The 23395-nt window shown below is 48.7% G+C and overlaps 1 pseudogene; it reads right to left on the reverse strand.

Moving 5' to 3' along the window:
* LOC115132833 (membrane-associated guanylate kinase, WW and PDZ domain-containing protein 3-like) overlaps positions 1 to 23395 on the reverse strand; it is an 86374-nt pseudogene that overhangs the window by 40134 nt on the left and 22845 nt on the right.

Genomic DNA, 23395 nt, shown 5'->3' on the forward strand with positions numbered 1-23395 from the left:
GCTAGAGAGAGAGGTAGACACAGCTAGAGGAGAGAGTAGAGGAGAGAGAGAACACAGAGGTAGAGGGGAGAGAACACAGGTGAGAGCTAGAGGGAGAGTGAGTAGAGGGAGAACACAGCTAGAGGGAGAGGTAGAGGGCACAGCTAGAGGAGAGGTAGAGAACACAGCTAGAGGGAGGTAGAGAGGGCACAGCTAGAGGGAGAGAGAGGTAGGGGCACAGCTAGAGGGAGAGAGAACACAGCTAGGTGAGAGGTAGAGAACACAGCTAGAGAGGGGAGAGGTAGAGGAGAGGGCACAGCTAGAGTGAGAGGTAGAGGGAGAGGGCACAGCTAGAGGGAGAGGTAGAGGGAGTGGGACAAGCTAGAGTGAGAGGTAGAGGGAGGTAGGGCACAGCTAGAGAGAGGTAGAGGGAGAGGGCACAGCTAGAGGGAGAGGTAGAGGGAGAGGGCACAGCTAGAGGGAGAGGTAGAGGGACAGCTAGAGGGAGGAGGAAGGAGGCACAGCTAGAGGGAGAGTCAGAGGTAGAGAACACAGCTAGAGGGAGAGAGAACACAGCTAGAGAGAGAGGTAGGGGAACACAGCTAGAGTGAGAGGTAGAGAACACAGGGTAGAGAACACAGCTAGGTGAGAGGAGAGAACACAGCTAGAGAGAGGTAGAGAACACAGCTAGAAGGAGAGGTAGAGAACACAGCTAGAGAGAGGTAGAGGGAACACAGCTAGAGGAGAGGTAGAGAACACAGCTAGAGAGAGGTAGAGGTAGAGAACAGGCTAGGAAGGAGAGAGGTAGAGAACACAGCTAGAGTGAGAGGTAGAGAGAGGTAGAGAACACAGCTAGAGAGAGGTAGAGAAGAGGTAGAGGTAGAGAGAGAGAACACAGCTAGAGTGAGAAAGGTAGAGAGAGGTAGAGAACACAGCTAGAAGGAGAGGTAGAGAACACAGTAGAAGGAGAGGTAGAGAACACAGCTAGAGAGAGAGGTAGAGAGAGGTAGAGAACACAGCTAGAGAGCGAGGTAGAGAACACAGTTAGAGTGAGAGGTAGAGAGAGGTAGAGAACACAGCTAGAGAGGTAGAGAGAGGTAGAGAGAGGTAGAGAACACAGCTAGAGAGAGAGAGAGAACACAGCTAGAGAGAGAGGTAGAGAGAGGTAGGAACACAGCTAGAGAGAGGTAGAGAGAGAGGTAGAGAGATTAGAGAACACAGAGAGAGAGGTAGAGAACACAGCTAGAGAGAGAGGTAGAGAACACAGCTAGAGAGAGGTAGAGAGGTAGAGAACACAGCTAGAGTGAGAGAGGTAGAGAACACAGCTAGAGAGAGGGGAGAGGGCACAGCTAGAGTGAGAAGTAGAGGGAGAGGGCACAGCTAGAGAGAGGTAGGGGCACAGCTAGAGGAGAAGTAGAGGGCACAGCTAGAGGGAGGTAGAGGGCACAGCTAGAGGAGAGAGAGTAGAGGAGAGGGCACAGCTAGAGGGAGAAGTAGAGGGAGAGGGCACAGCTAGAGGGAGAGTTAGAGGGCACAGCTAGAGGGAGGAGTAGAGGGAGAGGGAGAGGGCACAGCTAGAGGGAGAGGGAGAGGTAGAGGGAGAGGGCACAGCTAGAGGGAGAAGTAGAGGGCACAGCTAGAGGGAGAGGTAGAGGGAGAGGGCAAAGCTAGAGGGAGAGGTAGAGGGAGAGGACACAGCTAGAGTGAGAGGTAGAGGGAGAGGGCACAGCTAGAGAGAGGTAGAGGGAAGGGCACAGCTAGAAGGAGAGGTAGAGGGAGAGGGCACAGCTAGAGGGAGAGGTAGAGGGAGAGGGCACAGCTAGAGGGGGAAGTAGAGGGCACAGCTAGAGGGAGAGTCAGAGGTAGAGAACACGGCTAGAGAGAGAGAGAACACAGGTAGAGAGCGAGGTAGAGAACACAGCTAGAGTGAGAGGTAGAGAGAGGTAGAGAACACAGCTAGAGAGAGAGGTAGAGAAAGGTAGAGAGAGAGAGAGAACACAGCTAGAGTGAGAGGTAGAGAGAGGTAGAGAGAGGTAGAGAACACAGCTAGAAGGAGAGGTAGAGAACACAGCTAGAAGGAGAGGTAGAGAACACAGCTAGAGAGAGAGGTAGAGAGAGGTAGGGAACACAGCTAGAGAGCGAGGTAGAGAACACAGTTAGAGTGAGAGGTAGAGAGAGGTAGAGAACACAGCTAGAGAGAGGTAGAGAGAGGTAGAGAGAGGTAGAGAACACAGCTAGAGAGGTAGAGAACACAGCTAGAGAGAGAGGTAGAGAGAGGTAGGGAACACAGCTAGAGAGAGAGGTAGAGAGAGGTAGAGAACACAGCTAGAGAGAGAGGTAGAGAGAGGTGGGGAACACAGCTAGAGAGCGAGGTAGAGAACACAGCTAGAGTGAGAGGTAGAGAGAGGTAGAGAACACAGCTAGAAGGAGAGGTAGAGAACACAGCTAGAGAGAGGTAGAGAGAGGTAGAGAAAGGTAGAGAGAGAGAGAGAACACAGCTAGAGAGAGGTAGAGAGAGGTAGAGAGAGGTAGAGAACACAGCTAGAGAGAGAGGTAGAGAACACAGCTAGAGAGAGAGGTAGAGAGAGGTAGGGAACACAGCTAGAGAGAGAGGTAGAGAGAGGTAGAGAACACAGCTAGAGAGAGGTAGAGAGGTAGACAGAGCTAGAAGAGAGAGGTAGAGAGAGAGGTAGAGAGAGGTAGAGAACACAGCTAGAGAGAGAGGTAGAGAGAGGTAGGGAACACTGCTAGAGAGCGAGGTAGAGAACACAGCTAGAGTGAGAGGTAGAGAGAGGTAGAGAACACAGCTAGAGAGAGGTAGAGAGAGGTAGAGAACACAGCTAGAGAGAGTAGAGAGAGTAGAGAACACAGCTAGAGAGAGGTAGAGAGAGGTAGAGAAAGGTAGAGAGAGAGAACACAGCTAGAGAGAGGAGAGAGGTAGAGAAGACAGTAGAACAGAGAGGAGAGGTAGAGAACACAGCTAGAGAGAGAGGTAGAGAGAGGTAGGAGAACACAGCTAGAGAGAGGTAGAGGAGAGAGATAGAGAACACAGCTAGAAGGAGAGGTAGAGAACACAGCTAGTGAGAGGTAGAGAGAGGTAGAGAACACAGCTAGAGAGAGGGTAGAGAGAGGTAGGGAACACAGCTAGAGAGAGTAGAGAGAGGTAGAGAACACAGCTAGAGTGAGAGGGTAGAGAACACAGCTAGAGAGAGAGGTAGAGAAACACAGCTAGAGTGAGAAGTAGAGAGAGGTAGAGAACACAGCTAGAGAGAGGTAGAGGGCACAGCTAGAGGGAGAAGTAGAGGGCACAGCTAGAGGGAGAGGTAGAGGGCACAGCTAGAGGGAGAGGTAGAGGGAGAGGGCACAGCTAGAGAGAGGTAGAGAACACAGCTAGAGGAGAGAGGTAGGGCACAGCAGAGAGAGGGAGGAGTAGAGGGAGAGGGAGAGGGCACAGCTAGAGGGAGAGGGAGAGGTAGAGGGAGAGGGCACAGCTAGAGGGAGAAGTAGAGGGCACAGCTAGAGGGAGAGGTAGAGGGAGAGGGCAAAGCTAGAGGGAGAGGTAGAGGGAGAGGACACAGCTAGAGTGAGAGGTAGAGGGAGAGGGCACAGCTAGAGAGAGGTAGAGGGAAGGGCACAGCTAGAAGGAGAGGTAGAGGGAGGGCACAGCTAGAGGGAGAGGTAGAGGAGAGAGGGCACAGCTAAGAGGGAGAAGTAGAGGGCACAGCTAGAGGGAGAGTCAGAGGTAGAGAACAGGTAGAGAGAGAGAACACAGGTAGAGAGCGAGGTAGAGAACACAGCTAGAGTGAGAGGTAGAGAGAGGTAGAGAACACAGCTAGAGAGAGAGGTAGAGAAAGGTAGAGAGAGAGAGAGAACACAGCTAGAGAGAGGTAGAGAGAGGTAGAGAACACAGCTAGAAGGAGAGGTAGAGAACACAGCTAGAAGGAGAGGTAGAGAACACAGCTAGAGAGAGAGGTAGAGAGAGGTAGGGAACACAGCTAGAGAGCGAGGTAGAGAACACAGCTAGAGTGAGAGGTAGAGAGAGGTAGAGAACACAGCTAGAGAGAGGTAGAGAGAGGTAGAGAACACAGCTAGAGAGAGAGAACACAGCTAGAGAGAGTAGGGGGAACACAGCTAGAGAGAGAGAGGTAGAGAGAGGTAGAGAACACAGCTAGAGAGAGAGGTAGAGAGAGGTAGGGAACACAGCTAGAGAGAGGTAGAGAACAGCTAGAGAGAGGTAGAGCTAGAACACAGCTAGAGAGAGGTAGAGAACACAGCTAGAAGTGAGAGGTAGAGAGAGGTAGAGAAACACAGAGAGAGAGAGAACACAGAACATAGCTAGAGAGAGGTAGAGAGAGGTAGAGAACACAGCTAGAGAGAGGTAGAGAACACAGCTAGAGAGGTAGAGAGAGAGAGAACACAGCTAGAGAGAGGTAGAGAGAGGTAGAGAACACAGCTAGAGAGAGAGAGGTAGAGAACACAGCTAGAGTGAGAGGTAGAGAGAGGTAGAGAACACAGCTAGAGAGAGGTAGAGAGAGGTAGAGAACACAGCTAGAGAGGTAGAGAACACAGCTAGAGAGAGGTAGAGAGAGGTAGGGAGAACACAGTAGAGAGAGAGGTAGAGAACACAGGTAGAGAGAGAGGTAGAGAACACAGCTAGAGTGAGAGGTAGAGAGAGGTAGAGAACACAGCTAGAGGTAGAGAGAGGTAGAGAACACAGCTAGAAGGAGAGGTAGAGAACACAGCTAGAAGGAGAGGTAGAGGGAACACAGCTAGAGAGGTAGAGAGGAGAGGGGAACACAGCTAGAGGGAGAGGTAGAGAACACAGCTAGAGTGAGAGGTAGAGAACACAGCTAGAGAGAGGGGTAGAGGGCACAGCTAGAGGAGAAGTAGAGGGAGAGGGCACAGCTAGAGGGAGAGGTAGAGGGCACAGGAGAGGGAGAAGTAGAGGGCACAGCTAGAGGGAGAGGTAGAGGGCACAGCTAGAGGGAGAGGTAGAGGAGAGGGCACAGCTAGAGGGAGAGGTAGAGGGCACAGGGAGAGGGAGGAGCTAGAGAGGGGTAGAGGGAGAGGGCACAGCTAGAGGGAGAGGTAGAGGTAGAGGAGAGGGCACAGCTAGAGGGGGAAGAGAAGGGCACAGCTAGAGGGAGAGGTAGAGGGAGAGGGAAGCTAGAGGAGAGGTAGAGGAGAGGACACAGCTAGAGAGAGAGGTAGAGAGGGAACACAGCTAGAAGGAGAGGTAGAGAGAGGTAGAGAACACAGCTAGAGGAGAGGTAGAGGGAGAGGGCACAGAGAGAGAGGGGAAAGTAGAGTGAGAGGGCACAGCTAGAGGGAGAATCAGAGCTAGAGAACACGGAGAGAGTAGAGAACACAGGTAGAAGGTAGAGGTAGAGAACACAGCTAGAGTGAGAGGGTAGAGAAGGTAGAGAACACAGCTAGAGAGAGAGGTAGAGAAGGTAGAGAGAAGAACACAGCTAGAGAGAGAGGTAGAGAGAGAGTAGAGAGGTAGAGAGAGGTAGAGAACACAGCTAGAGAGAGGTAGAGAGAACACAGCTAGAAGGAGGTAGAGAACACAGCTAGAGAGCTAGGTAGAGGTAGGAGGTAGAGAACACAGCTAGAGAGCGAGGAGAGAACACAGTTAGAGTGAGAGGTAGAGAGGTAGAGAACACAGCTAGAGAGAGGTAGAGAGAGGTAGAGAGAGGTAGAGAACACAGCTAGAGAGAGAGAGGTAGAGAACACAGCTAGAGAGAGAGGTAGAGAGAGGTAGGGAACACAGCTAGAGAGAGGTAGAGAGAGGTAGAGAACACAGCTAGAGAGAGGTAGAGAGAGGGTAGAGAACACAGCTAGAGAGAGAACACAGCTAGAGAGAGGTAGAGAACACAGCTAGAAGGAGAGGTAGAGAACACAGCAGAGAGAGAGGTAGAGAGAGGTAGAGAGAGGTAGAGAGAGAGAGAACACAGCTAGAGAGAGAGGTAGAGAAAGGTAGAGAGAGAGAGAGAACACAGCTAGAGAGAGGTAGAGAGAGGTAGAGAACACAGCTAGAAGGAGAGGTAGAGAACACAGCTAGAAGGAGAGGTAGAGAACACAGCTAGAGAGAGAGGTAGAGAGAGGTAGGGAACACAGCTAGAGAGCGAGGTAGAGAACACAGCTAGAGTGAGAGGTAGAGAGAGGTAGAGAACACAGCTAGAGAGAGGTAGAGAGAGGTAGAGAAAGGTAGAGAGAGAGAGAGAGAACACAGCTAGAGAGAGGTAGAGAGAGGTAGAGAACACAGCTAGAGAGAGAAGTAGAGAGAGGTAGGGAACACAGCTAGAGAGAGAGGTAGAGAGAGGTAGAGAACACAGCTAGAGAGAGAGGTAGAGAGAGGTAGGGAGCACAGCTAGAGAGAGGTAGAGAGAGATAGAGAACACAGCTAGAAGGAGAGGTAGAGAACACAGCTAGAGTGAGAGGTAGAGAGAGGTAGAGAACACAGCTAGAGAGAGGTAGAGAGAGGTAGAGAAAGGTAGAGAGAGAGAACACAGCTAGAGAGTAGGAGAGAGGTAGAGAGAGGTAGAGAACACAGGTAGAGAGCGAGGTAGAGAACACAGCTAGAGTGAGAGGTAGAGAGAGGTAGAGAACACAGCTAGAGTGAGAGGTAGAGAGAGGTAGAGAACACAGCTAGAGAGAGGTAGAGAGAGGTAGAGAAAGGTAGAGAGAGAGAACACAGCTAGAGAGAGGTAGAGAGAGGTAGAGAGTGAGGTAGAGAACACAGCTAGAGAGAGAGAGGAGAACACAGCTAGAGTGAGAAAGGTAGAGAGAGGTAGAGAACACAGCTAGAGAGAGGTAGAGAGGTAGAGGTAGAGAACACAGCTAGAGAAGAGAGAGGTAGAGAACACAGCTAGAGAGGAGAACACAGCCAGAGAGAGAGGTAGAGAGGTAGAGAACACAGCTAGAGAGAGAGGTGAGAACACAGCTAGAGAGGAGAGAACACAGCTAGAGAGAGAGAGAGGTAGAGAGAGGTAGGGAACACAGCTAGAGAGCGAGGTAGAGAACACAGCTAGAGTGAGAGGTAGAGAGAGGTAGAGAACACAGCTAGAGAGAGGTAGAGAACACAGCTAGAGAAAGGTAGAGAGAGGTAGAGAAACAGCTAGAGAGAGAGAGAGAGGAACATAGAGAGAGGTAGAGACAGCTAGAGAGGTAGAGAACACAGCTAGAGAGAGGTAGAGAACACAGCTAGAGAGAGAGGTAGAGAGAGGTAGGGAACACAGCTAGAGAGAGAGGTAGAGAGAGGTCGAGAACACAGCTAGAGAGAGGTAGAGAGAGGTAGAGAACACAGCTAGAGAGAGGTAGAGAACACAGCTAGAGAGAGAGTAGACACAGCTAGAAGGAGAGGTAGAGAACACAGCTAGAGAGAGAGGTAGAGAGAGGTGGGGAACACAGCTAGAGAGCGAGGTAGAGAACACAGCTAGAGTGAGAGGGTAGAGAGAGGTAGAGAACACAGCTAGAGAGAGGTAGAGAAGGTACAGGTAGAGAAGAGGAACACAGCTAGAGAGGTAGAGAAAGGCAGAGAGAGGTAGAGAACACAGCTAGAGAGGTAGAGAGAGAGAGAGGTAGAGAACACAGCTAGAGAGAGAGTAGAGGAGGTAGGGAACACAGCTAGAGAGAGAGGTAGAGAGAGGTAGGGAGCACAGCTAGAGAGAGGTAGAGAGATAGAGAACACAGCTAGAGTGAGAGGTGACAGAGGTAGAGAACACAGCTAGAGAGGTAGAGAGAGGTAGAACACAGCTAGAGAGTAGAGAACACAGCTAGAGAGAGTAGAGAGGGTAGAGAGAGGTAGAGACACAGGTAGAGAGAGGTAGAGAACACAGCTAGAGTGAGGAGGTAGAGAGAGGTAGAGAACACAGCTAGAGTGAGAGGTAGAGAGAGGTAGGGAACACAGCTAGAGAGAGGTAGAGAGAGGTAGAGAACACAGGTAGAGAGAGGTAGAACACAGCTAGAGAGGTAGAGAGAGAGAACACAGCTAGAGAGAGGTAGAGAACACAGGTAGAGAGAGGTAGAGAACACAGCTAGAGAGAGGTAGAGAGGTAGAGAACACAGCTAGAGAGAGAGGTAGAGAAGGTAGAGAGAGAGAAGAGAACACAGCTAGAGAGGTAGAGAGGGTAGAGGTAGAGAACACAGCTAGAAGGAGAGGTAGAGAACACAGCTAGAGAGAGTAGAGAGAGGTAGGGGAACACAGCTAGAGAGCGAGGAGAGAACACAGCTAGAGAGAGGTAGAGAGAGGTAGAGAACACAGCTAGAAGGAGAGGTAGAGAACACAGCTAGAAGGAGAGGTAGAGAACACAGCTAGAGAGAGGTAGAGAGAGGTAGGGAACACAGCTAGAGAGCGAGGTAGAGAACACAGCTAGGTGAGAGGTAGAGAGAGTAGAGAACACAGCTAGAGAGAGGTAGAGAGAGGTAGAGAAGGTAGAGAGAGAGAGAACACAGCTAGAGAGGAGAAGTAGAGAGGTAGAGAGAGGTAGAGAACACAGCTAGAGAGAGGTAGAGGTAGGAAGCACAGCTAGAGAGAGAGGTAGAGATAGAGAACACAGCTAGAAGGAGAGGTAGAGAACACAGCTAGAGTGAGAGGTAGAGAGGTAGAGAACACAGCTAGAGAGAGGTAGAGAGAGAGGAGAAAGCTAGAGAGGAGAGAACACAGCTAGAGTAGAGGTAGAGAGGTAGAACACAGGTAGGGAGAGGTAGAGAACACAGCTAGAGAGAGAGGTAGAGAGGAGAGAACACAGCTAGAGTGAGAGGTAGAGAGAGGTAGAGAACACAGCTAGAGAGAGGTAGAGGGAGAGGACACTGAAAGAGAGAGAGTGAGAACACAGCTAGAGAGAGAGAGAGGTAGAGAGAGGTAGAGAACACAGGTAGAGAGTGAGGTAGAGAACACAGCTAGAGTGAGAGGTAGAGAGAGGTAGAGAACACAGCTAGAGAGAGAGGTAGAGAAAGGTAGAGAGAGAGAGAGAGAACACAGCTAGAGAGAGGTAGAGAGAGGTAGAGAGAGGTAGAGAACACAGCTAGAAGGAGAGGTAGAGAACACAGCTAGAAGGAGAGGTAGAGAACACAGCTAGAGAGAGAGGTAGAGAGAGGTAGGGAACACAGCTAGAGAGAGAGGTAGAGAACACAGCTAGAGAGAGAGGTAGAGAACACAGCTAGAGAGAGAGGTAGAGAGAGGTAGGGAACACAGCTAGAGAGAGGTAGAGAACACAGCTAGAGAGAGAGGTAGAGAGAGGTAGGGAACACAGCTAGAGAGAGAGGTAGAGAGAGGTAGAGAGAGGTAGAGAACACAGCTAGAGAGAGGTAGAGAACACAGCTAGAGAGAGGTAGAGAGAGGTAGAGAACACAGCTAGAGAGGTAGAGAGAGGTAGAGAACACAGCTAGAGAGAGGAGAGGTAGAGAACAGAGCTAGAGAGAGAGGTAGAGAGAGGTAGAGAACACAGCTAGAAGGAGAGGTAGAGAACACAGCTAGAGAGAGAGGTAGAGAGAGGTAGGGAACACAGCTAGAGAGCGAGGTAGAGAACACAGCTAGAGTGAGAGGTAGAGAGAGGTAGAGAACACAGCTAGAGAGAGGTAGAGAGAGGTAGAGAAAGGTAGAGAGAGAGAGAGAACACAGCTAGAGAGAGGTAGAGAGAGGTAGAGAGAGGTAGAGAACACAGCTAGAGAGAGAGGTAGAGAGAGGTAGGGAACACAGCTAGAGAGAGGTAGAGAGAGGTAGAGAACACAGCTAGAGAGAGGTAGAGAGAGGTAGGAGCACAGCTAGAGAGGAGAGATAGAGAACACAGCTAGAGTGAGAGGTAGAAGAGGTAGAGAACACAGCTAGAGAGAGGTAGAGAAGGGTAGAGAAAGGTGAGGGAGAGAGAGAACACAGCTAGAGAGGTAGAGGTAGAGGAGAGAACACAGAGAACACAGGTAGAGAAAGGTAGAGAGAGAGAGAACACAGCTAGAGTGAGAGGTAGAGAGAGGTAGAGAACACAGCTAGAGTGAGAGGTAGAGAGAGGTAGAGAACACAGCTAGAGAGAGGTAGAGAGAGGTAGAGAAAGGTAGAGAGAGAGAACACAGCTAGAGAGAGGTAGAGAGAGGTAGAGAGAGGTAGAGAACACAGGTAGAGAGCGAGGTAGAGAACACAGCTAGAGTGAGAGGTAGAGAGAGGTAGAGAACACAGCTAGAGAGAGAGGTAGAGAAAGGTAGAGAGAGAGAGAACACAGCTAGAGAGAGGTAGAGAGAGGTAGAGAACACAGCTAGAGTGAGAGGTAGAGAACACAGCTAGAAGGAGAGGTAGAGAACACAGCTAGAAGGAGAGGTAGAGAACACAGCTAGAGAGAGAGGTAGAGAGAGGTAGGGAACACAGCTAGAGAGAGAGGTAGAGAACACAGCTAGAGAGAGAGGTAGAGAACACAGCTAGAGAGAGAGAGAACACAGCTAGAGAGAGTAGAGAGGTAGGGGAACACAGCTAGAGAGAGAGGTAGAGAACACAGCTAGAGGAGAGAGGTAGAGAGAGGTAGGGAACACAGCTAGAGAGAGGTAGAGAAACACAGCTAGAGTGAGAGGTAGAGAGAGGTAGAGACAGCTAGACAGCTAGAGAGAGGTAGGGAACACAGCTAGAGAAAGGTAGAGAGAGGTAGAGAACAGGCTAGAGAGGTAGAGGAGAGGAACACAGCTAGAGAGAGAGGTAGAGAGAGGAGAGAACACAGCTAGAGAGAGGTAGAGAACACAGCTAGAGAGAGGTAGAGAGAGGTAGGGAACACAGCTAGAGAGTAGAGAGAGGTAGAGAACACAGCTAGAGAGAGAGGTAGAGAACACAGCTAGAGACAGTAGAGAGGCTAGAGAGAGAGGTAGAGAGAGGTAGAGAACACAGCTAGAGAGAGAGGTAGAGAGAGGTAGGGAACACAGCTAGAGAGCGAGGTAGAGAACACAGCTAGAGTGAGAGGTAGAGAGAGGTAGAGAACACAGCTAGAGAGAGGTAGAGAGAGGTAGGGAACACAGCTAGAGAGAGGTAGAGAGAGGTAGAGAACACAGCTAGAGAGAGGTAGAGAGAGGTAGAGAAAGGTAGAGAGAGAGAGAACACAGCTAGAGAGAGGTAGAGAGAGGTAGAGAGAGGTAGAGAACACAGGTAGAGAGCGAGGTAGAGAACACAGCTAGAGTGAGAGGTAGAGAGAGGTAGAGAACACAGCTAGAGAGAGGTAGAGAGAGGTAGAGAGAGGTAGAGAACACAGCTAGAAGGAGAGGTAGAGAACACAGCTAGAGAGAGAGGTAGAGAGAGGTAGGGAACACAGCTAGAGAGCGAGGTAGAGAACACAGCTAGAGTGAGAGGTAGAGAACACAGCTAGAGAGAGGGGTAGAGGGCACAGCTAGAGTGAGAAGTAGAGGGAGAGGGCACAGCTAGAGGGAGAGGTAGAGGGCACAGCTAGTGGGAGAAGTAGAGGGCACAGCTAGAGGGAGAGGTAGAGGGCACAGCTAGAGGGAGAGGTAGAGGGAGAGGGCACAGCTAGAGGAGGAGCACAGCTAGAGGGAGAGTTAGAGGGCACAGCTAGAGGGAGAGGGAGAGGGCACAGCTAGAGGGAGAGGGAGAGGTAGAGGGAGAGGGCACAGCTAGAGGGAGAAGTAGAGGGCACAGCTAGAGGGAGAGGTAGAGGGAGAGGGCAAAGCTAGAGGGAGAGGTAGAGGGAGAGGACACAGCTAGAGTGAGAGGTAGAGGGAGAGGGCACAGCTAGAGAGAGGTAGAGGGAAGGGCACAGCTAGAAGGAGAGGTAGAGGGAGAGGGCACAGCTAGAGGGAGAGGTAGAGGGAGAGGGCACAGCTAGAGGGGGAAGTAGAGGGCACAGCTAGAGGGAGAGTCAGAGGTAGAGAACACGGCTAGAGAGAGAGAGAACACAGGTAGAGAGCGAGGTAGAGAACACAGCTAGAGTGAGAGGTAGAGAGAGGTAGAGAACACAGCTAGAGAGAGAGGTAGAGAAAGGTAGAGAGAGAGAGAGAACACAGCTAGAGTGAGAGGTAGAGAGAGGTAGAGAGAGGTAGAGAACACAGCTAGAAGGAGAGGTAGAGAACACAGCTAGAAGGAGAGGTAGAGAACACAGCTAGAGAGAGAGGTAGAGAGAGGTAGGGAACACAGCTAGAGAGCGAGTAGAGAACACAGTTAGAGTGAGAGGTAGAGAGAGGTAGAGAACACAGCTAGAGAGAGGTAGAGAGAGGTAGAGAGAGGTAGAGAACACAGCTAGAGAGAGAGGTAGAGAACACAGCTAGAGAGAGAGGTAGAGAGAGGTAGGGAACACAGCTAGAGAGAGAGGTAGAGAGAGGTAGAGAACACAGCTAGAGAGAGAGAGTAGAGAACACAGCTAGAGAGAGGTAGGGAGAGAGAACACAGCTAGAGGAGGTAGAGAACACAGAGGAGAGGTAGAGAGAGAGGTAGAGAGGAGAGTAGAGAACACAGCTAGAGAGAGGTAGAGAGAGGTAGAGAGGGAGGTAGAGAACACAGCTAGAGAGAGAGGGGCACAGCTAGAGGAGAAGAGAGGGCACAGCTAGAGAGAGAGGTAGAGGGAGGGGCACAGCTAGAGGAGAGGTAGAGAGGAGAGAACACAGCTAGAAGGAGAGGGTAGAGGGCACAGCTAGAAGGAGGAGTCAGAGGAGAGAACACAGCTAGAGAGGAGAGGTAGGAGAGAACACAGTAGAGAGAGGTAGAGAACACAGCTAGAGAGGAGGTAGAGAACACAGCTAGAGGGGGAGAGAGAGAAGGTAGAGAGAACACAGCTAGAGAGAGGTAGAGAGAAGAACACAGCTAGGAGAGAGAGGGAAGGGCACAGCTAGAGAGAAGTAGAGAACACAGCTAGAGAGAGAGGAGAGGGCACAGCTAGAACACAGCTAGAGAGGGTAGAGAGAGAGAGGTAGGAGGAACACAGCTAGAGAGAGGTAGAGAACACAGCTAGAGAGAGAGCACAGAGAGGGGAGAGAGGTAGAGAGGAGAACACAGCTAGAGGAGGAGAGAGAGAGAGGCAGAGAACACAGGTAGAAGGGTAGAGAACACAGCTAGAAGTAGAGAAGTAGAGAACACAGCTAGAGTGAGAGGTAGAGAGACAGGGCACAGAGAGGGAGAGAGGTAGAGAACACAGCTAGAGAGTGAGAGGTAGAGAGAGTAGGAACACAGCTAGAGTGAGAGGTAGAGAGGTAGAGAACACAGCTAGAGAGAGGTAGAGAGAGGGCACAGCCAGAGAGAGAGGTAGAGAGGAGAACACACTAGAGAGAGAGGTAGAGGGGCAGAGGGAGAGTCACAGCTAGAGAGGTAGAGAGAGGTAGAGAACACAGGTAGAGAGCGAGGTAGAGAACACAGCTAGAGTGAGAGGTAGAGAGAGGTAGAGAACACAGCTAGAGAGAGGTAGAGAAAGGGAGAGAGAGAGAACACAGCTAGAGAGAGGTAGAGAGGTAGAGAGAGAGAGAACACAGCTAGAGAGGAGAGGTAGAGAACACAGCTAGAAGGAGAGGTAGAGAACACAGCTAGAGAGGAGGTAGAAGGTAGGGAACACAGCTAGAGAGAGGTAGAGAGAGAGAACACAGCTAGAGAGAGAGGTAGAGAGGTAGAGAACACAGCTAGAGAGAGGTAGAGAACACAGCTAGAGAGGTAGGAGAACACAGCTAGAGAGAGAGGTAGAGAACACAGCTAGAGAGAGGTAGAGAGAGGTAGGAACACAGCTAGTAGAGAGAGGTAGAGAACACAGCTAGAGAGGTGAGAGGTAGAGAGGAGAGAGGTAGAGGTACAGCTAGAGAGGAGAGTAGAGAACACAGCTAGAGAGAGGTAGAGAGAGGTAGAGAAAGGCAGAGAGAGAGAGAGGTAGAGAACATAGCTAGAGAGAGGAGAGAGGAACACAGCTAGAGAGGCAGAGAGAGAGAGAACACAGCTAGAGAGGAGAGGTAGAGAACACAGCTAGAGTGAGAGGCAGAGAGAGGTAGAGAACACACAGGTAGAGAGAGAGAGGTAGAGAACACAGCTAGAGAGAGGTAGAGAGAGGTAGAGAACACAGCTAGAGTGAGAGGTAGAGAGAGGTAGAGAACACAGCTAGAGAGAGGTAGAGAGAGGTAGAGAACACAGCTAGAGAGAGAGGTAGAGAGGTAGAGAACACAGCTAGAGAGAGGTAGAGAGAGGTAGAGAACACAGCTAGAGAGAGAGGTAGAGAGAGGTAGAGAACACAGCTAGAGAGGTAGAGAGAGGTAGAGAACACAGCTAGAGTAGAGAGAGAGGTAGAGAGAGGTAGAGAAGGTAGAGGTAGAGAACACAGCTAGAGAGAGGAGAGAACACAGCTAGAGAGAGGTAGAGAGAGGTAGAGAGAGAACACAGCTAGAGAGAGGTAGAGAGAGGTAGAGAGAGGTAGAGAACACAGGTAGAGAGAGAGGTAGAGAACACAGCTAGGTGAGAGGTAGAGAGAGGTAGAGAACACAGCTAGAGAGAGAGGTAGAGAGAGGAGAGAGAGAGAACACAGCTAGAGAGAGGTAGAGAGAGGTAGAGAGAGGTAGAGAACACAGCTAGAAGGAGAGGTAGAGAACACAGCTAGAAGGAGAGGTAGAGAACACAGCTAGAGAGAGAGGTAGAGAGAGGTAGGGAACACAGCTAGAGAGCGAGGTAGAGAACACAGCTAGAGAGAGAGGTAGAGAGAGGTAGAGAACACAGCTAGAGAGAGAGGTAGAGAACACAGCTAGAGAGAGAGGTAGAGAACACAGCTAGAGAGAGAGGTAGAGAGAGGTGGGGAACACAGCTAGAGAGCGAGGTAGAGAACACAGCTAGAGTGAGAGGTAGAGAGAGGTAGAGAACACAGCTAGAGAGAGGTAGAGAACACAGCTAGAGAAAGGTAGAGAGAGGTAGAGAAAGGCAGAGAGAGAGAGAGAGAGAACATAGCTAGAGAGAGGTAGAGAGAGGTAGAGAGAGGTAGAGAACACAGCTAGAGAGAGGTAGAGAACACAGCTAGAGAGAGAGGTAGAGAGAGGTAGGGAACACAGCTAGAGAGAGAGGTAGAGAGAGGTAGAGAACACAGCTAGAGAGAGAGGTAGAGAGAGGTAGAGAACAGAGCTAGAGAGAGAGGTAGAGAGAGGTAGAGAACACAGCTAGAGAGAGAGGTAGAGAGAGGTAGGGAACACAGCTAGAGAGCGAGGTAGAGAACACAGCTAGAGTGAGAGGTAGAGAGAGGTAGAGAACACAGCTAGAGAGAGGTAGAGAGAGGTAGAGAAAGGTAGAGAGAGAGAGAGAGAGAGAGAGAACATAGCTAGAGAGAGGTAGAGAGAGGTAGAGAGAGGTAGAGAACACAGCTAGAGAGAGGTAGAGAACACAGCTAGAGAGAGAGGTAGAGAGAGGTAGGGAACACAGCTAGAGAGAGGTAGAGAACACAGCTAGAGAGAGAGGTAGAGAACACAGCTAGAGAGAGAGGTAGAGAGAGGTAGAGAACACAGCTAGAGAGAGAGGTAGAGAGAGGTAGGGAACACAGCTAGAGAGCGAGGTAGAGAACACAGCTAGAGTGAGAGGTAGAGAGAGGTAGAGAACACAGCTAGAGAGAGGTAGAGAACACAGCTAGAGAAAGGTAGAGAGAGGTAGAGAAAGGTAGAGAGAGAGAGAGAACATAGCTAGAGAGAGGTAGAGAGAGGTAGAGAACACAGCTAGAGAGAGGTAGAGAACACAGCAGAGAGAGAGATAGAGAGAGGTAGGAACACAGCTAGAGAGAGGTAAAGAGGTAGAGAACACAGCTAGAGAGCTAGAGAGAGGTAGAGGAACACAGCTAGAGAGAGAGGTAGAGTTAGAACACAGCTAGAGAGAGAGAGTAGTAGAGAACACAGCTAGAGAGAGAGGTAGAGAGAGGTAGGGAACACAGCTAGAGAGGTAGAGAGAGGTAGGGAACACAGCTAGAGAGAGAGGTAGAGAACACAGCTAGAGTGAGAGGTAGAGAGAGGTAGAGAACACAGCTAGAGAGAGGTAGAGAACACAGCTAGAGAAAGGTAGAGAGAGGTAGAGAAAGGGAGAGAGAGAGAGAGAGAACATAGCTAGAGAAAGGTAGAGAGAGGTAGAGAGAGGTAGAGAACACAGCTAGAGAGAGGTAGAGAACACAGCTAGAGAGAGAGGTAGAGAGAGGTAGGGAACACAGCTAGAGAGAGAGGTAGAGAACACAGCTAGAGTGAGAGGTAGAGAGAGGTAGAGAACACAGCTAGAGAGAGGTAGAGAACATAGCTAGAGTGAGAGGTAGAGAGAGGTAGAGAACACAGCTAGAGAGAGGTAGAGAGAGGTAGAGAAAGGTAGAGAGAGAGAGAACACAGCTAGAGAGAGGTAGAGAGAGGTAGAGAGAGGTAGAGAACACAGGTAGAGAGCGAGGTAGAGAACACAGCTAGAGTGAGAGGTAGAGAGAGGTAGAGAACACAGCTAGAGAGAGAGGTAGAGAAAGGTAGAGAGAGAGAGAGAGAACACAGCTAGAGAGAGGTAGAGAGAGGTAGAGAGAGGTAGAGAACACAGCTAGAAGGAGAGGTAGAGAACACAGCTAGAAGGAGAGGTAGAGAACACAGCTAGAGAGAGAGGTAGAGAGAGGTAGGGAACACAGCTAGAGAGCGAGGTAGAGAACACAGCTAGAGAGAGAGGTAGAGAGAGGTAGAGAACACAGCTAGAGAGAGAGGTAGAGAACACAGCTAGAGAGAGAGGTAGAGAACACAGCTAGAGAGAGAGGTAGAGAACACAGCTAGAGAGAGAGGTAGAGAGAGGTAGGGAACACAGCTAGAGAGCGAGGTAGAGAACACAGCTAGAGTGAGAGGTAGAGAGAGGTAGAGAACACAGCTAGAGAGAGGTAGAGAACACAGCTAGAGAAAGGTAGAGAGAGGTAGAGAAAGGCAGAGAGAGAGAGAGAGAGAGAACATAGCTAGAGAGAGGTAGAGAGAGGTAGGGAACACAGCTAGAGAGAGGTAGAGAGAGAGAGAGAACACAGCTAGAAGGAGAGGTAGAGAACACAGCTAGAGTGAGAGGTAGAGAGAGGTAGAGAACACAGCTAGAGAGAGGTAGAGAGAGGTAGAGAAAGGTAGAGAGAGAGAACACAGCTAGAGAGAGGTAGAGAGAGGTAGAGAGAGGTAGAGAACACAGGTAGAGAGCGAGGTAGAGAACACAGCTAGAGTGAGAGGTAGAGAGAGGTAGAGAACACAGCTAGAGTGAGAGGTAGAGAGAGGTAGAGAACACAGCTAGAGAGAGAGGTAGAGAGAGGTAGGGAACACAGCTAGAGAGAGAGGTAGAGAGAGGTAGAGAACACAGCTAGAGAGAGAGGTAGAGAGAGGTAGGGAACACAGCTAGAGAGAGGTAGAGAGAGATAGAGAACACAGCTAGAAGGAGAGGTAGAGAACACAGCTAGAGTGAGAGGTAGAGAGAGGTAGAGAACACAGCTAGAGAGAGGTAGAGAGAGGTAGAGAAAGGTAGAGAGAGAGAACACAGCTAGAGAGAGGTAGAGAGAGGTAGAGAGAGGTAGAGAACACAGGTAGAGAGCGAGGTAGAGAACACAGCTAGAGTGAGAGGTAGAGAGCGGTAGAGAACACAGCTAGAGAGAGAGGTAGAGAAAGGTAGAGAGAGAGAGAGAGAACACAGCTAGAGAGAGGTAGAGAGAGGTAGAGAGAGGTAGAGAACACAGCTAGAAGGAGAGGTAGAGAACACAGCTAGAAGGAGAGGTAGAGAACACAGCTAGAGAGAGAGGTAGAGAGAGGTAGGGAACACAGCTAGAGAGCGAGGTAGAGAACACAGCTAGAGAGAGAGGTAGAGAGAGGTAGAGAACACAGCTAGAGAGAGAGGTAGAGAACACAGCTAGAGAGAGAGGTAGAGAACACAGCTAGAGAGAGAGGTAGAGAGAGGTAGGGAACACAGCTAGAGAGCGAGGTAGAGAACACAGCTAGAGAAAGGTAGAGAGAGGTAGAGAAAGGTAGAGAGAGAGAGAGAGAGAGAACATAGCTAGAGAGAGGTAGAGAGAGGTAGAGAACACAGCTAGAGAGAGGTAGAGAACACAGCTAGAGAGAGAGATAGAGAGAGGTAGGGAACACAGCTAGAGAGAGAGGTAAAGAGAGGTAGAGAACACAGCTAGAGAGAGAGGTAGAGAGAGGTAGAGAACACAGCTAGAGAGAGAGGTAGAGAACACAGCTAGAGAGAGAGGTAGAGAACACAGCTAGAGAGAGAGGTAGAGAGAGGTAGGGAACACAGCTAGAGAGAGAGGTAGAGAGAGGTAGGGAACACAGCTAGAGAGAGAGGTAGAGAACACAGCTAGAGTGAGAGGTAGAGAGAGGTAGAGAACACAGCTAGAGAGAGGTAGAGAACACAGCTAGAGAAAGGTAGAGAGAGGTAGAGAAAGGGAGAGAGAGAGAGAGAGAACATAGCTAGAGAAAGGTAGAGAGAGGTAGAGAGAGGTAGAGAACACAGCTAGAGAGAGGTAGAGAACACAGCTAGAGAGAGAGGTAGAGAGAGGTAGGGAACACAGCTAGAGAGAGAGGTAGAGAACACAGCTAGAGTGAGAGGTAGAGAGAGGTAGAGAACACAGCTAGAGAGAGGTAGAGAACACAGCTAGAGAAAGGTAGAGAGAGGTAGAGAAAGGGAGAGAGAGAGAGAGAACATAGCTAGAGAAAGGTAGAGAGAGGTAGAGAGAGGTAGAGAACACAGCTAGAGAGAGAGGTAGAGAACACAGCTAGAGAGAGAGGTAGAGAACACAGCTAAAGAGAGAGAGAACACAGCAGCATGGGACTTACATGGCACTGCTCGGAGGTAGAGGTTCTCCCGGATGACCTGCTGAAGCTGGCTGTCCGTGGATCCTGGAGTAAAACACTTACTCAGATACAACCTGAGGTCCTTACACAATACAGCGCCTGAGAGGGAGAGAGAGGAGAGAGGAGAGAGGAGAGAGGAGAGGGAGAGAGAGGAGAGATAAAAAGAAAGAGGGGGGAGAGAGAAGCGGAAGGATACGAAGACATACAGAAAAAAATTGCAATATCAGCTCAACAGTCAATAACTGATGAAATGTGTAAATATTTGTATACCCCGTCAAAAAGAGAGTGACAGCCCAAGCTATCATTCCCAAATAGAAATGCTACAGTTGATTTGATCTCCCCCTATATCATTCCTACCCCTATCTAAAACACAATACACCCTTAGAAAAATCATTTGCTACTGTATCTAGAACCTAAATGGAACCTAAAAGGTAGGAAGGACCCTTTCCACAGAGGGTTCTACATGAAACCAAAAAGGGTTTTTACGTGGAAGCAAAAATGATTATTTTACGGGGACAGCAGAAGTACCCTTTTGGACCCCTTTTTTCTAAGAGTCTACATTTCCTTCTCAACACTTGATCAGCCATCCAGAGTACATAATATGGCATTTCCCAGCCTCTCATGCATACAGTAATAACACAGAGGCAGTGCTATAAAACACAACAGTGTGGTGCTGTCACACAGCAGGCTGGGCTGATGGTCAGGCACTTATTCCACTCTCTGATCTATTCATTTCATCTCAAGTGCTTTATGGCCTCTGATGACAGGCCAGTTGGTATTATGGATGGCCTGAATACGTCTTCCTGCTTGTCACACTGACGGACAACCCCCTGCTCCTGCTGCTGCTCCCCACCCCCTGTGATCTAGCCTGGCCCAGATATGAATGTGATATGAAAACGTCACTGTAATAAAACGTTATTAGCACAGGCAGTCTCCTACACACACGCATGACCCGCCACATGTGGTCAGTATGACGTGCAGCTTTCTGGGAGTAATAATGAGAGGCTTTTGCTGGCATTGTGTAACAGCTGTCCAGCATTGTGCTTTATTATGAATATAAAAAAATACATCAGACTAATGATGTGGCGTAGACTGTAAGTAAAATGAACTAAAGTGCTTGCTTTCAAATTGCCATGTTGTTTTCACAGAAACAACAGAATGCCCTAGACAAAAACACATATGATGAACATCCATGACCAATACCTCACCACAACACAATATGCCACATATGAATTAGGCAAAGTGTTTCCCTACACAGTTCTTCTGCTCTCAAGGTTGTCATAATTATAGTGTCTGTCTGTCAAAAACATGAACAGTGTTGGTACCTTTAATCCTCCTGTGTCACAATGGAGGGATCATCTACCACACTTATTTACTCTCACATCATATCATTAGTGTTATATAGACTGACAACACAATGGAGGGATCATCTACCACACTTATTTACTCTCACATCATATCATTAGTGTTATATAGACTGACAACACAATGGAGGGATCATTTACCACACGTATTTACTCTCACATCATATCATTAGTGTTATATAGCCTGACAACACAATGGAGGGATCATCTACCACACTTATTTACTCTCACATCATATCATTAGTGTTATATAGACTGACAACACAATGGAGGGATCATCTACCACACTTATTTACTCTCACATCATATCATTAGTGTTATATAGCCTGACAACACAATGGAGGGATCATCTACCACACTTATTTACTCTCACATCATATCATTAGTGTTATATAGCCTGACAACACAATGGAGGGATCATCTACCACACGTATTTACTCTCACATCATATCATTAGTGTTATATAGCCTGACAACACAATGGAGGGATCATCTACCACACTTATTTACTCTCACATCATATCATTAGTGTTATATAGCCTGACAACACAATGGAGGGATCATCTACCACACTTATTTACTCTCACATCATATCATTAGTGTTATATAGCCTGACAACACAATGGAGGGATCATCTACCACACTTATTTACTCTCACATCATATCATTAGTGTTATATAGCCTGACAACACAATGGAGGGATCATCTACCACACTTATTTACTCTCACATCATATCATTAGTGTTATATAGACTGACAACACAATGGAGGGATCATCTACCACACTTATTTACTCTCACATCATATCATTAGTGTTATATAGACTGACAACACAATGGAGGGATCATCTACCACACTTATTTACTCTCACATCATATCATTAGTGTTATATAGCCTGACAACACAATGGAGGGATCATCTACCACACTTATTTACTCTCACATCATATCATTAGTGTTATATAGCCTGACAACACAATGGAGGGATCATCTACCACACTTATTTACTCTCACATCATATCATTAGTGTTATATAGCCTGACAACACAATGGAGGGATCATCTACCACACTTATTTACTCTCACATCATATAATTAGTGTTATATAGCCTGACAACACAATGGAGGGATCATCTACCACACTTATTTACTCTCACATCATATCATTAGTGTTATATAGACTGACAACACAATGGAGGGATCATCTACCACACTTATTTACTCTCACATCATATCATTAGTGTTATATAGACTGACAACACAATGGAGGGATCATCTACCACACTTATTTACTCTCACATCATATCATTAGTGTTATATAGACTGACAACACAATGGAGGGATCATCTACCACACTTATTTACTCTCACATCATATCATTAGTGTTATATAGACAGACAACACAATGGAGGGATCATCTACCACACTTATTTACTCTCACATCATATCATTAGTGTTATATAGCCTGACAACACAATGGAGGGATCATCTACCACACTTATTTACTCTCACATCATATCATTAGTGTTATATAGCCTGACAACACAATGGAGGGATCATCTACCACACGTATTTACTCTCACATCATATCATTAGTGTTATATAGCCTGACAACACAATGGAGTCCCTGATGGCATGAACTGTGGAGGAGGAATAGAGGGATGGGGAGGAGGGAGAGGATGGAGAGGAGGAGGGGAAGGGGAAGGAGGAGTAGGCCTACAGTACAGGCAGTACAGCAGCACCATACAGCTCAGCCCACCAATCTCTGTCCACAGTACATGCGGTCAGAATACCCAGGGAGAGAGGTTGACCTGGCCGCCTGGCTCACAGAATGATTATGGATGTACCAGTGGCAGAGGGACCAGGAGTAAAGGGCCCCATTTACAGTCCTGCTGGGGATTCAGACGTCAATCTACCTCAGCAAGGCCATGGGGAGCCTCGGTCAGGTGATATAGCGGTGACATATTGCTCTGTTCAGACCTAACAAAGACATCCCTCCTATAAATATCAAGGCTCCTCCAAGGTGACAGACAACTGTATCGTCACATGCACACAGCCCTCTCTGGACTCTATCATGTGTCATCAGGAATTCTAACACCTCCCTCCCAGGTTCCCAACCTCAGACCCAATGTTTTGGGATCTCCGGGCAAATTAAAAGGAACTTCAACACCAGAATGATAAAAGTGTGTCAAGTTAGTTTTTTCAGTAACAGTGATTATTCAGCAATGTTTGGACAACCACTTGGGTAGAGTGTTATTCTATGAGTTGCCTGAGGAACGCAGTGTGACCAATCCCATAGTGTTGTCATGTGAAGGAGGAGTTGAGGTTGACAATGCTGTTATGCATGTACTGTATAAGATGTTTGAATATGCAACAGACATGAAAAAACAATTCCCCCTCAGACAAAGTCTATAACTCAATTTGGTTAAATCGGTTTAAGAGATAGAGGAAGCAGCAGCATTCACAATGTGTCCCCAGACCAAGGAGTAAATTACCACACTGAGCCTTACAGCACCTGGTGAGACGGTCTTGATGCGGATGGGATGGAGGCAGGAGTGGAGGACCCCCCGGACATCTCCTAGTGTCATCCCTAACACAGGGGTTCCCCCAATCTCAAGGATTACGTCGCCCACAGTGAGCCCGCCCCCAGGGGCTGCTGTGACGAATGGGAACTCTCCATAGTCGGCTCCACCGCCCACTGACACGCCCAGATCCCCCGAGGAACCAACCAGGGGGATGAAGCTATCCTGGACCTTGGAGTGCCAGTGCAGCTTCCTCACGGCTGCCTTAGACATGGCAAATGAGCTGAGGAGGGGGAGAGGGGGAGGGGGGAGGGGAGAGGGGGGAGGGGGAGGGAGAGGGGGGAGGGTGGAGGGAGAGGGGGGGGAGGGGGAGGGGAGGGGGCAGGAAGAGATAGAGATCTAAACATTTCAAGCAGACAACCGAAGAAAATGAACAACAATGAAATGGTTTGATGAAGAATGCAAAAACCTAAGAAAGAAATTGAGAAACCTATCCACTGAGCCTACGCCTTCACTATGGTGAATCAGTAAAACAATACTGAAATACACTACGGAAAAAGAAGGAACAACATCAGCTAAATGTAGTTGAAGAATCCATAGAATCTAACCACTTCTGGGAAAATTGGAAAACTCTAAACAAACAAAAACATGAAGAGTTATCTATCCAAAACATAGATGAATGGATAAACTACTTCTCCAGTCTTTTTGGCTCTATAACAAAGAACAAGTAGCAAAAACATATACATAATCAAATACAAATCTTAAAATCAACAATTAAAG

This window comes from Oncorhynchus nerka, linkage group LG7, assembly GCF_034236695.1.
Source record: "Oncorhynchus nerka isolate Pitt River linkage group LG7, Oner_Uvic_2.0, whole genome shotgun sequence".
In the NCBI taxonomy this organism is placed as follows: Eukaryota; Metazoa; Chordata; class Actinopteri; order Salmoniformes; family Salmonidae; genus Oncorhynchus; species Oncorhynchus nerka.